Genomic DNA, 12,107 nt, shown 5'->3' on the forward strand with positions numbered 1-12,107 from the left:
GATCAAAAGCGCAAAATCTTTTTCTGATCCGATTTTCTCCAAACCACTTTTAACCGGTATTAGACCTTCCCAGCAATGGCCCCAGACCCGTCAACCCAGTCGGAAAGAAGTAGAAGACCCCCAAACAGGCAAAAAGCAAAAATGGGCCTTCTACCTGGAATTCAGTCCAAATGCGCTCTGCAGCTAGGCCCTAGCTCCCCTTTTCCACCATGGATTTCCTGAAAAACAAATGCAATCAACATTAGACTGTGCCAGCAGTGCTCCCAGACCCCAAAACCCACCCACAACAACCTAAAAGCCTGCCAAACAGCACCCCAAAGACAGGCAAGTGATCAAAAGCGCAAAATCTTTTTCTGATCCGATTTTCTCCAAACCACTTTTAACCGGTATTAGACCTTCCCAGCAATGGCCCCAGACCCGTCAACTCACCCTCAAAGAAGTAGAACACTCCCACAAGTGCAGAGTCTTTCTTCATTGGGCGTAATCCAGCCATCTGCTTTGAGGGAAATAGGAGTCTGGATGAGGAGGAGGATAGAGGAGCATGTTCTTATGAACTGGTGAACATGAGGAATGCAGACTGCGGCACCTTCAAATCAATAAGCAAATAAGTGAAGACAGTTCTGCTGATGGGCTTGTTTTTGTGATTAGGTGATTAAAGTTTTTTTTATATAGATTTTGCAAAACAAAGAAAGACAGACACACAGGAATAAAAGTGAATAAGGATGAAAAAGAAAGTTAGTGATTCATTGACTCATTTTCAGGGCTCGGTGTCAGGGAAGAAGAGCTTGTCCTCAAACTCTGCGAATTCATACGGGAGTAGGTCACTTAACAGAGAAGGACTTCCCTCATCTAAGTTGGTGTCCTCCTCATCTTCTTCCTGCGTGTATTCTCGTATTTTGTAATCTGGTGGTATGAGGTGCTGATTCATCTTGATCATTGTTAACCTCTCCACATTTTTGGGCGAGAGGCGGGTCCTTTTGGAAGTTACAATGCCACCGGCAGCACTGAAAACACGTTCAGAAGACACGCTTGCGGGTGGACAAGACAAATAACTTATAGTCAGGTTGGTGATCTCTGGCCACACAACTGTTTTCCCATGCCAATACGCCAATGGGTCATGAGAAAGATGGACTTCTGTTGAGTCATTCAGATAGGCCTGCACCATCAACTCAAGGTTCTCCCGGGTTCCTCCACTTTGCTTACTTTTTTCTGGGACCATTTCAGAAGCAAACCCAAGCTGAGTTAGCCAATCCTCTTCATCACCCAATATTACTGTTGTGTCTGGTGCAGATGATACGGTTGCTGGTGTCGTTAACGGCTGAGAGGGAAAACCACTCACTTCTGCCACAGCCACAAATGCAGAAGTGGATTTTTTTTACTGCGGACGGCCTGCTGATGCTGATGTACTGCCTTTTCCTTCAATTTCATGCCGTTCTCTTTCAAACTGAGTGGCTGACACAGAAAGCCAATGTTTGTACTTTGTAACATCTGCGTCATCAAAAGGAAAGAATACTCTGCCTGCCACTGCCTTTTTGTACTGTGGATCCAGAATAGTATCACAAATGTAATGCTGTTCTGTCTTGATCATTTCAAGACGACCATCGCCAAGTAGGCGTTGTAATAACTTCTCCGCCTACTCAAATGCTTTTTCCTTTCCATCTTTTTCAAACTTAGAACACACCGCCTTCAGTTGGTGCTCTAGCATGCTCAACAATGGGATAACTTTTCCCAAATTACAGTCCTCCCTGCTGACTGCACGCGTGAAGACCTCAAAAGGACGAAGCATGTCTGTCAGGCTTTTAACTAGGTGCCATTGCTCCACCTGTATCCTCATGTCCATCATAGGTGTACCCAGTTTAAAGAAATACTGATTGACTACCGCATACTGCTCATACAGACTCTCAAGCATGTAGAAGGTTGAGTTCCAACGTGTTGCCACCTCCTGGATGAGTGCTTTCACTGGCAATTTACGTTCATGTTGCAGGCACCTAAGCTGCTTCCGGGCCTTAAAAGAATGGTTGAAATGTGTGCACATTCTTCGGCAGGTGGTCAGTAACTTGGAGACTGGACTTTCTTCACCCAAGAATTTTTTAACATCCAGGTTTATACAGTGCGCCAGACACGGCAATCTGAAATAGTTACCCATATCCATGGCCTTAACTACATTGGCGCCATTATCCGTGGAAACATAACCAATCATGCGTTTTCTTAGGGACAGCCATTCAAAGACCTTTGTGTTAAACTCATGCAAAATGTTTTCTGCTGTATGGCTTTTCTCCATGGCAAACATGGCTATTGTTGCATGTTTCCGAGCAGCTTTATAAACTTTTCCTCGTCAACACCTGCGTTTATCTTTGCTTTAACCCCTGAAAAAGAGACCCAGTGTGCAGTGATGCATATGTAATCAGTGGCTGCGCAACTGCTCCACATGTCTGTTGTCAGATGTATAGTGTGAACAGCACTCTTCTGCAAAGCTGCCCCAATCACCTCCAGCACATCTTCATGTAGTGCTGGAACCGCAACTCAGGCAAAATAGAACCGGCTGGGAACCTTCCATTTAGGGCAGAGCATTGCCACCATTTCAAGAAAACCCACCGCTTCCACAAAAGAAAAAGGGAGAAGGTCCAGCACTAGCATTTTAGCCAGCTTACTGTTATACAGACGCGCCATTGGGTGGTTGCGTTCATATGGCGCTTCTGAAAACAACATGCTTCTAATGGTGGGCTGCACCATTTTACAGGATGATGATGACTTCTGCGACCCAGTTACGCTCCGTGGTGAACTTTTTCACGTTGGTGTCTCACTCTTTCCCACACTCTTAGTGTGGCTCATAGATCTGCTGCTGACAGGGGTACTGGGTGTAAGTGAAGAAATGTTTGAAGCTTCTTCTTCCTCCTCGTCATCAGCAGATGAAACATCAACGGATACAATTTGTTGACTTGCAATTCGGGCATCCTTGATCTCCCCTAGGTGCGCATGCCATTTGACAGTGTGCTGTCTCTCAAGTTGACCTCTCTGGCCTCCGGTACCATAGTTGGTACCAAGCTTACCACGACTAACTCGAACCTTACAAATGGTACAAATGGCTATGTTTTCCCTTGTTGGGCTAACACTAAAGAAGTCCCAAACTGCGGACTTCAAATGTCTGTGGGAAGCGGAGGAGGCGATACTGGGAATGCTGCTAATGCCAGATGAACTGGAGGATATGTGTTGCCGAAATGTAGTACGTTGTGCACTTACAGCACCACTAATTGAGGAAATGGAGGTCGAGGTGGATGGAGGTCCCTTCTGGCGAGAAAATATGGAAGCTGTAGGTGGTGGTGTACTAGTTAACTGCATTCGTGGTGGTCCCATTGCCACGTCGCCATCATCACGCTCAGCAGCATTTCAGGATAGGGTAAAAATGTCTGTTTGCTGCATGCCCGCTGAGACTGGAGTGACGCCTATGATGACTGTGTCGTCGTCGTGAGAGTCTTCATCAGCAGGAGTATACGCCACGTCTTGTTCAGCGTCATCATCACACTCCATAAATCTGAGACTTTCGGGGACCTTCCTTTTACGCTTAGCTACCTTTGTCAGATCATGGTGTGCCTCACTCTCAGACGGCCGTGGTGGTTCCCAAGTTTCATCCATATCATCAGAAGGAAGGGGGCTTGAAGAAGAAGTAGACACCATCCTTGATCTTTTCCTTGCTGGGGATCTGGAAGACAATGAATCATCAGGAGGAGTGGCTTCCTCATGTGATACCTCGGCTTGATTGTCGATTTCCTGATGTGCCCCTACTTCGGGAGGAACAACTATTGTGGGCACTTGTGCCGCTCCATGCACCTCTGCTTGCTCCTCTCCTTGCGCCGCCTCTCCTTCCACATGTAGTTGGGCTTGAACTTGCACATGTGGTTGTTGTTGCGGCTGTGGTTGTTGAACACTCGTCAGATGAGTTACAACAACCTGTGTTGATTGAGGGATGCTGCTACTTTCTTGCGATGAGCCAACATCACTGGTCGATGGTGATTGAACAACTATACTGGCTGCCTCTGCAGCACTCAAGGGCTTGGACCTAAGTTGGCGTGGTGGTGGTGGCACTGAGCCCAATGGAGCGGAGGGGCTGCTCCCAGCTTGGTCCCCAGCAGCCCCCGCTGCTGCTGCAGGCGTACTTTTTCCCCCCAAAAAAATGTGGCGGTAGTCACACCAGTCTCCTTGGTAAGTGGCGCCAGTTGCTTCTTCTGCTCCTTACTGGCAACTTTCTTGCTAGCGAAGCTACGGGCAACTTTTTTTGGGGCCATCTTCTTCAGATGTCAGAACAGCAGGCCGCAGTTGCACAAGTTGCAGAGTTGTCTGTGGCCACACGTGACGTTGTGCTGCACACACCGCAGCAGGACTTCTTCCTGGCACTGATGAAGAACGATGAGGCTGATGATTTGTGTTTCTGCACCTAAAAGCAAACGAAGCCAGAGGAACATCAGCTAAATAAATGTTGCATATGTAGCGCTTCAATTAATAGTTTGCAAGTAAGCATTTTTATTATACCCACCCCCCAAAATGGAAAGACCAATAAAATGCACCACTGACAGAGTACCCCTGGGCATAATGGATGAAAGCATGGCAGACTGGGTGCAGGCCTATGACACAACAAAGCACACTGCCTGGCTTCAAAATTGCCCCTAGACCCCCACCCACATGGCCAGGCCCTGCCTGGACCAGGCCTCAAAATGGCCCCCACCCACATGGTCATGCCCCATCAACACCCCCAAAAATCGAAAAACACACAAAAATCACCACAATCCAATGCCATTCATGCCCTCCATGATGTTTACATTCAAGACACCCCACAGAAAGACTAGGCCCATGCACCACTGAGTGAGTACCCCTGGGCATAATGGATGAAAGCAAGGCACATTGGATGCAGGCCTATGGCACAAAGCACACTGCCTGGATTCAAAATGGCCCCTTCACTCCCACCACATGGCCCTGGACCAGGCCTCAAAATGGCCCCCACCCACATGGCCATGCCCCATCAACACCCCCAAAAATCGAAAAACACACAAACATCACCACAATCCAATGCCATCCATGCCCTCCATGATGTTTACATTCAAGACACCCCACAGAAAGATTAGGCCCATGCACCACTGAGTGAGTACCCCTGGGCAACAGGCCCAATCAACACCCCCAAAAATCGAAAAACACACAAAAATAACCACAATCCAATGCCATCCATGATGCTTACGTTAAAGAAACCACACAGAAAGACTAGGCCCATGCACCACTGAGTGAGTACCCCTGGGCATAATGGATGAAAGCAAGGCACATTGGATGCAGGCCTATGGCACAAAGCACACCCCCTGGATTAAAAATGGCCCCTTCACCCCCACCACATGGCCCTGGACCAGGCCTCAAAATGGCCCCCACCCACATGGCCATGCCCCATCAACACCCCCAAAAATCGAAAAACACACAAAAATCACAACAATCCAATGCCATCCATGCCCTCCATGATGTTTACATTCAAGACACCCCACAGAAAGACTAGGCCCATGCACCACTGAGTGAGTACCCCTGGGCAAAAGGCCCCATCAACACCCCCAAAAATCGAACAACACACAAAAATCACCACAATCCAATGCCATCCATGATGCTTACATTAAAGAAACCACACAGAAAGACTACGCCCATGCACCACTGAGTGAGTACCCCTAGGCATAATGGATGAAAGCAAAGGCACATTGGATGCAGGCCTATGGCACAAAGCACACTGCCTGGATTAAAAATGGTTCTTCACCCCCACCACATGGCGCTGGACCAGGCCTCAAAATGGCCCCCACCCACATGGCCATGCCCCATCAACACCCCCAAAAATAAAAAAACACACAAAAATCACCACAATCCAATGCCATCCATGCCCTCCATGATGTTTACATTCAAGACACCCCACAGAAAGACTAGGCCCATGCACCACTGAGTGAGTACCCCTGGGCAAAAGGCCCATCATCACCCCCAAAAATCGAAAAACACACAAAAATCACCACATTCCAATGCCATCCTTGATGCTTACATTAAAGAAATCACACAGAAAGACTAGGCCCATGCACCACTGAGTGAGTACCCCTGGGCATAATGGATGAAAGCAAGGCACATTGGATGCAGGCCTATGGCACAAAGCACACTGCCTGGATTCAAAATGGCCCCTTCACCCCCACCACATGGCCCTGGACCAGGCCTCAAAATGGCCCTCACCCACATGGCCATGCCCCATCAACACCCCCAAAAATCGAAAAACACACAAAATCACCACAATCCAATGCCATCCATGCCCTCCATGATGTTTACATTCAAGACACCCCACAGAAAGACTAGGCCCATGCACCACTGAGTGAGTACCCTTGGGCAAAAGGCCCCATCAACACCCCCAAAAATCGTAAAACACACAAAAATAACCACAATCCAATGCCATCCATGATGCTTACATTAAAGAAACCACACAGAAAGACTAGGCCCATGCACCACTGAGTGAGTACCCCTGGGCATAATGGATGAAAGCATGGCACATTGGATGCAGGCCTATGGCACAAAGCACACCCCCTGGATTAAAAATGGCCCATTCACCCCCACCACATGGCCCTGGACCAGGCCTCAAAATGGCCCCCACCCACATGGCCATGTCCCATCAACACCCCCAAAAATAAAAAAACACACAAAAATCACAACAATCCAATGTCATCCATGCCCTCCATGATGTTTACATTCAAGACACCCCACAGAAAGACTAGGCCCATGCACCACTGAGTGAGTACCCCTGGGCAAAAGGCCCATCAACACCCCCAAAAATCGAACAACACACAAAAATCACCACAATCCAATGCCATCCATGATGCTTACATTAAAGAAACCACACAGAAAGACTAGGCCCATGCACCACTGAGTGAGTACCCCTGGGCATAATGGATGAAAGCAAGGCACATTGGATGCAGGCCTATGGCACAAAGCACACTGCCTGGATTCAAAATGGTTCTTCACCCCACCACATGGCGCTGGACCAGGCCTCAAAATGGCCCCCACCCACATGGCCATGCCCCATCAACACCCCCAAAAATCGAAAAACACACATAAATCACCACAATCCAATGCCATCCATGCCCTCCATGATGTTTACATTCAAAACACCCCACAGAAAGACTAGGCCCATGCACCACTGAGTGAGTACCCCTGGGCAAAAGGCCCCAACAACAGCCAAAAAATCGAAAAACACACAAAAATCACCACAATCCAATGCCATCCATGCCCTAAATTATGTTGAAATTCAACAAAACAGTTGTATCATGCACCCACAACTAACCCTGGTCCTACTGGATACTGTGGCTACTCACAATACATTTTATTTAATGTTCTGAAAAAGTTCCAAAATTGTAGTTGCAGCAACTGTAATGCCCCAAACAAACAACATCAACTTACTTGTGAAATTTCTAATCCAAAAGTGATCCAAAGAAAGTCAAAAAGGCCTCAAATCCAAATATCCAGCAGCATCCACAAAAAGTAATTCTTCCAGGTCAAGATCCAAATCAAAGTGACCAGCACATGAAGAAAGCACTGGGAGGAGCCTGCTGGACAGGAACAGGAAGTTGGAGACGGTGGGGCACTTCCTTCCTCCCACCCCCCCCCCCAAAATGGACTCCTTGCAAAAAAAAAAGTGCAGGCAAATGTCAACATGAGGAGTTATTCTGATAAAAATCATCATTTTCATTCTGCTGGTGAATTTCTTGTGCGAAATTGCAAATTTTGCAATCTCGCAATTGCGAGATTCTCGCTGCCCGCCGCATCTACGTGTTCGCAAGTGTTTACTCCCGCGATGCATGATCACGGGCCTTTATGACGTACTCGTGTTGACAAACTCTCGCTGTGCAAGTTGGCAAGCCGCGATGACATAATCGCGGTCGACAAACGCCCGCGGGATCCCGCAGCAAGATCCAAAATAGCGCAGCACACGCAAACATGGAGAAAAACGACTCTTCAAACGCTGAATGACGGTAAGTGAACGCTGCACGCCGCAAAATTGTATAGTATTCTATTTGGCAAGTGCGACCAAGCAAAAAAATCCGCTTCGCGCGGATTTGCGGATTTTCGGCAAATTCGCGAGAGTTCGCGGATTGCGAATTTGCCGAAAATCCGCAAAATCCGCAAGAGGAACGGATTTTACGCCCACGCTTAGTAACAAGAGTGCATCCTTGACCCTGGGGACCCCTGAGTCTACCCCTAGAACCTCAACTCCCACTACCAAATAGTTACCTGAGAACCGATAACACTATTTTGCTTCATAGGATAACATTGACTCTTTTTCCTGGAAAAGTTTTTAAGTGTGGAGTTTGAAAAGCTAAAGAAATTCTTTTAAATTGTACTCTTTGACAAACACGATTTTACTTACCTGTTTACAGTAAATGTCCCAGAGTAGTATCTAGGTATACTACTCTGTGCAAGAAAAGTAATCCAAAAAGTAATTTACCTGGAATTTTACTAAAAAGCCCATTGAAGTCTATGTACTGTATTTACAAAGTATTGCATTTCTCTGCAACCATACTGTAAGTCAAAACAAAGTTGTTAGATCTGGGGGTCTCTAGTTGGCAATGGTTATCACCTTTGTCCAAATAGGGACCCTTACTTCTAAGTCAGGACAAGGGGATTACTCTCCTTAATAACCCCTGCCCATCCCCTTGGTAGCTTAGCACGAGCAGACAAGCTTATCTCAGAGGCAGTGTGTTAAGCATTTGTAAATATACACAGTAATACAGTGATAGCACTACAGATGGACACAACACAGGTTTTATAAAAAATAGGTATTCTTTATATAGACTTAAACACAAGACCACAAACGACAAAAATCCACAATACTATACTAAAGGTTACTTAAAGGATGATAAAAGTCTCTTAGGTCAAGTTGTTGGTAAATGCGACAAAGTTCTCAACAAAGTTCTTGGATGCGGCACGCAAAGTAAACAAAAGGCTCGCAGAAGGGGAGAGGCGTCGGTTCCGTGACCCGGGGGAACGGTTGCGTCCTTCCTCAATACTTGCGCAGAGTAGGGGACTCGTCGTGAGCCTTACCGGTGCGGAGGTCAAGTCAAAGTCAAAGGATCTTTATTCGGATATATAAAAACATCCATAAAAGTACAAAATCATCACAACAATCCACATAATCAGTAGTTACAACAGTATAAAAAAAATTAAAAATATACAATCAATTTGTGCAATAGTTGCATGGCAATTTATATTTGGTGGGGACCATCAAATTATATCGTTATAAATACATCACTTTATAGTCTAGGCTGGCACTCAATAAATGTAAACATTGTGTTGGCTAATTGGCTATGTACAAAGTGTCGTAAATGTACTGTGCGGGCTACTATAAAGTGCAAAAAAAAAAATAGACATTCAGACTCTAATACAAACCACAATGTTATTCAATTAATTCAATTTGTCAAGGCATGTTCATAGTTGCTTGAGAACGTGTCCCTGATAGGAGGAATCAACTTACTCTAAAAATGACTTTGTCGCAACTCAACAGTAATAATTCCTTAAATGCTAGATTAAAATCCACCACGGCATGCTCTTTAAAGTATGGAATTAAATAAAATTTTGTATATCTAGCGTAGAAACCGCAAAAGAACAAGAAGTGTAACAAAGTTTTCACCCTAGGTTACAGGGACAATGCAAGGTCTCCAGATTTTTATTGAAGCCCAGTGGAAATGATAAGGAAAATCTAATACTTCCATCCCTAAGACGAAAGAGCAGACGTCTATTCCACCTCCCCAGATTTTTTCTAAGGTATCCCTGCGGCATGTTGTTAAACCTGCTACCCTGTACCAGGAGGGGAATATATCTTATGATGGCAGGTTTGTGTTTCTCAGATGTTTCCCTCTCTTTCTGATATAAGTTATACAATGCCCCTCTTACTAGCTTGTGTTGTACTTGTTCAGTGGCTTGGAAGGAAAAGAACAAGTGCTCCATGCCCACACTTGCTAAGCTACTTTTTACTGCCCCTAGCCAAGGTATGTGATTTGCCCTGTCACACCGTAGGCAATCCAAAATTATTTCTTGGGTCAAAGAAGCGGCAGGGTTCCGCCATATTTTTAACCAGAATAATACTGGTCTTGACCTGATGAAATCCTCCACATAGAAAAGATTCAGCTTCCTGTGGCAAATATAAGTGGGTGCTGAGATAGACGCCCCCAGAACCTTTCTACAGAATCTGTTCTCTTCGATCTGTATATTGGCGCTATTAGAGTACCCCCATACCTCTGCACCATAAGTTGCCGTAGGTAGGCATTGGGTTCTGTAGATTTGCAATAACGGGTTAACTACCTCAGCACGTTTGGGTGGTCGAAGACTGATTATGGAGTTTATTGCCTTACCCAGTTTGTTCCTCCCATGAGCCACATGGGGCTGCCAAGAACATGTGTTAGAGAACATCAGGCCTAGATAGGGGAAAGTGCTAGTGCTTTTTAGGGCATCGTTCCCAGAAACGATACGCTGGATGTTATATTTTTTAGGCCCGCACGACATTATGTACGATTTGTTAAAATTGGTACACAATCCAAGATACGCCATATAAGAGACAAAGGCCGTTATTAAAGTGCGCAGTGCTTTGGGGGTGCGGCCCATGAGGACCGCATCGGCCGCGTATAAAAGACAGGGGAGTAGAGTTCCATTAATACTGGGGACGTCACTGGTTTGTTTGGACAGTGAATTGCTTAATTCATTTACATACAGAATAAAAAGCAGGGGGGCAAGACACAACCTTGTCTGACCCCCTGCCTATTAAAATGTCCTCTGAGACCTCCCCTTCGTTTATTATTCTGACGCGGGCTTTCAAGTCACTGTGCAGGTGGGCCAAAAAATATACTAGAGCTTTGTCCAACCCATAATTTAAAAGAACCACTCATAATTTGAAGCGGTTAACAAAATCAAAACCTGAACTTAAATCCATCAATCCTAGATACAAGGGGGCTTTTTTGGCTATGATATATTTGCCCATTATTAGGTGTAAATTCAGAAATTGCTCCACAGTCCCCACGTTGCTTCTAAAGCCTAGCTGGCATGGGTGTAAAATCTTATTCTCCGCCCCCCAGGCCCTGATCTTATTAAAAATGACTCTGCCTAGAATCTTCAGGGTGTTATCAATTAAGGATATAGGACGATAACAACCAGGATTGAGTCTGTCACCCTTCTTAAAGATGGGGACGATGATACTATTAGACCAGGTTTCCGGGGCGGGGGTATGGGACAAGTTGTTAAAAACATCACACAATATGGGTGACCAAAATTCAGGCTCTGATTTGATTTGGTCGATGGATAATCCATCAGGGCCAGGTGCCTTATTGCCTGCGCTTTGATTTATGGCATCTTCCACCTCCATTGTCGTAAAATTAAGTGCCATGACTGGGTAAATGTCAACTGATGCGCAGGGTGCTGCATAAACATGTGTAAAGTGATCTTCCCACGTTTTGCCAGATATATTGCAGTTAATAGGGATGATATTTGATCCTATGGACCTCAGAGATTTAACTTTGCCCCAAAACCCTGCAACATCTTTTAGAGTGGCTGTGCTGGCAAGGGATTCCCACTCGTCCTTTAAAATTTCTTCAGCCCGGGTTTTTGTGGCACGCTTATAGCGTGCTCTCAGTAGTCTTACCAGGGGCTCGTCTCGAGGTTCTGCCAAGAGAGCCTCCCTTAGTTCCCGGTTTGCTTTAGAACAGGAACTATCAAACCACCTGGGATCTTTGTTAGGGCGTTTGACTGGTTTGGAGATCTCTTCTTTAAAAGCCACACATAGTTGTACAAAGGCCGCAATATTGATAGTCGATGGATAGACAGGTGTCGATCAATTGGAAGTGCTTGTTGATAATGCATGCTAAGAGCCCCTTATTGTCAATCCCCTTCCAGATTACTCTGAGTTTATCAGTTGATGCCATCATATTAGTTGCCCCTATTTCCTGTCGCTTATCCAATCTTTTAATAGAAATAAAAATAGTCAGAATTGGATTGTGATCGCTATATACAGTGCTGGGGACGTCAGCCTTTATTAAACAATCCACAAGTAGAGAGGAAATGAATACATAGTC

The sequence above is a fragment of the Lissotriton helveticus genome, chromosome 3_2, assembly GCF_964261635.1.
Source record: "Lissotriton helveticus chromosome 3_2, aLisHel1.1, whole genome shotgun sequence".
NCBI lineage: Eukaryota > Metazoa > Chordata > Amphibia > Caudata > Salamandridae > Lissotriton > Lissotriton helveticus.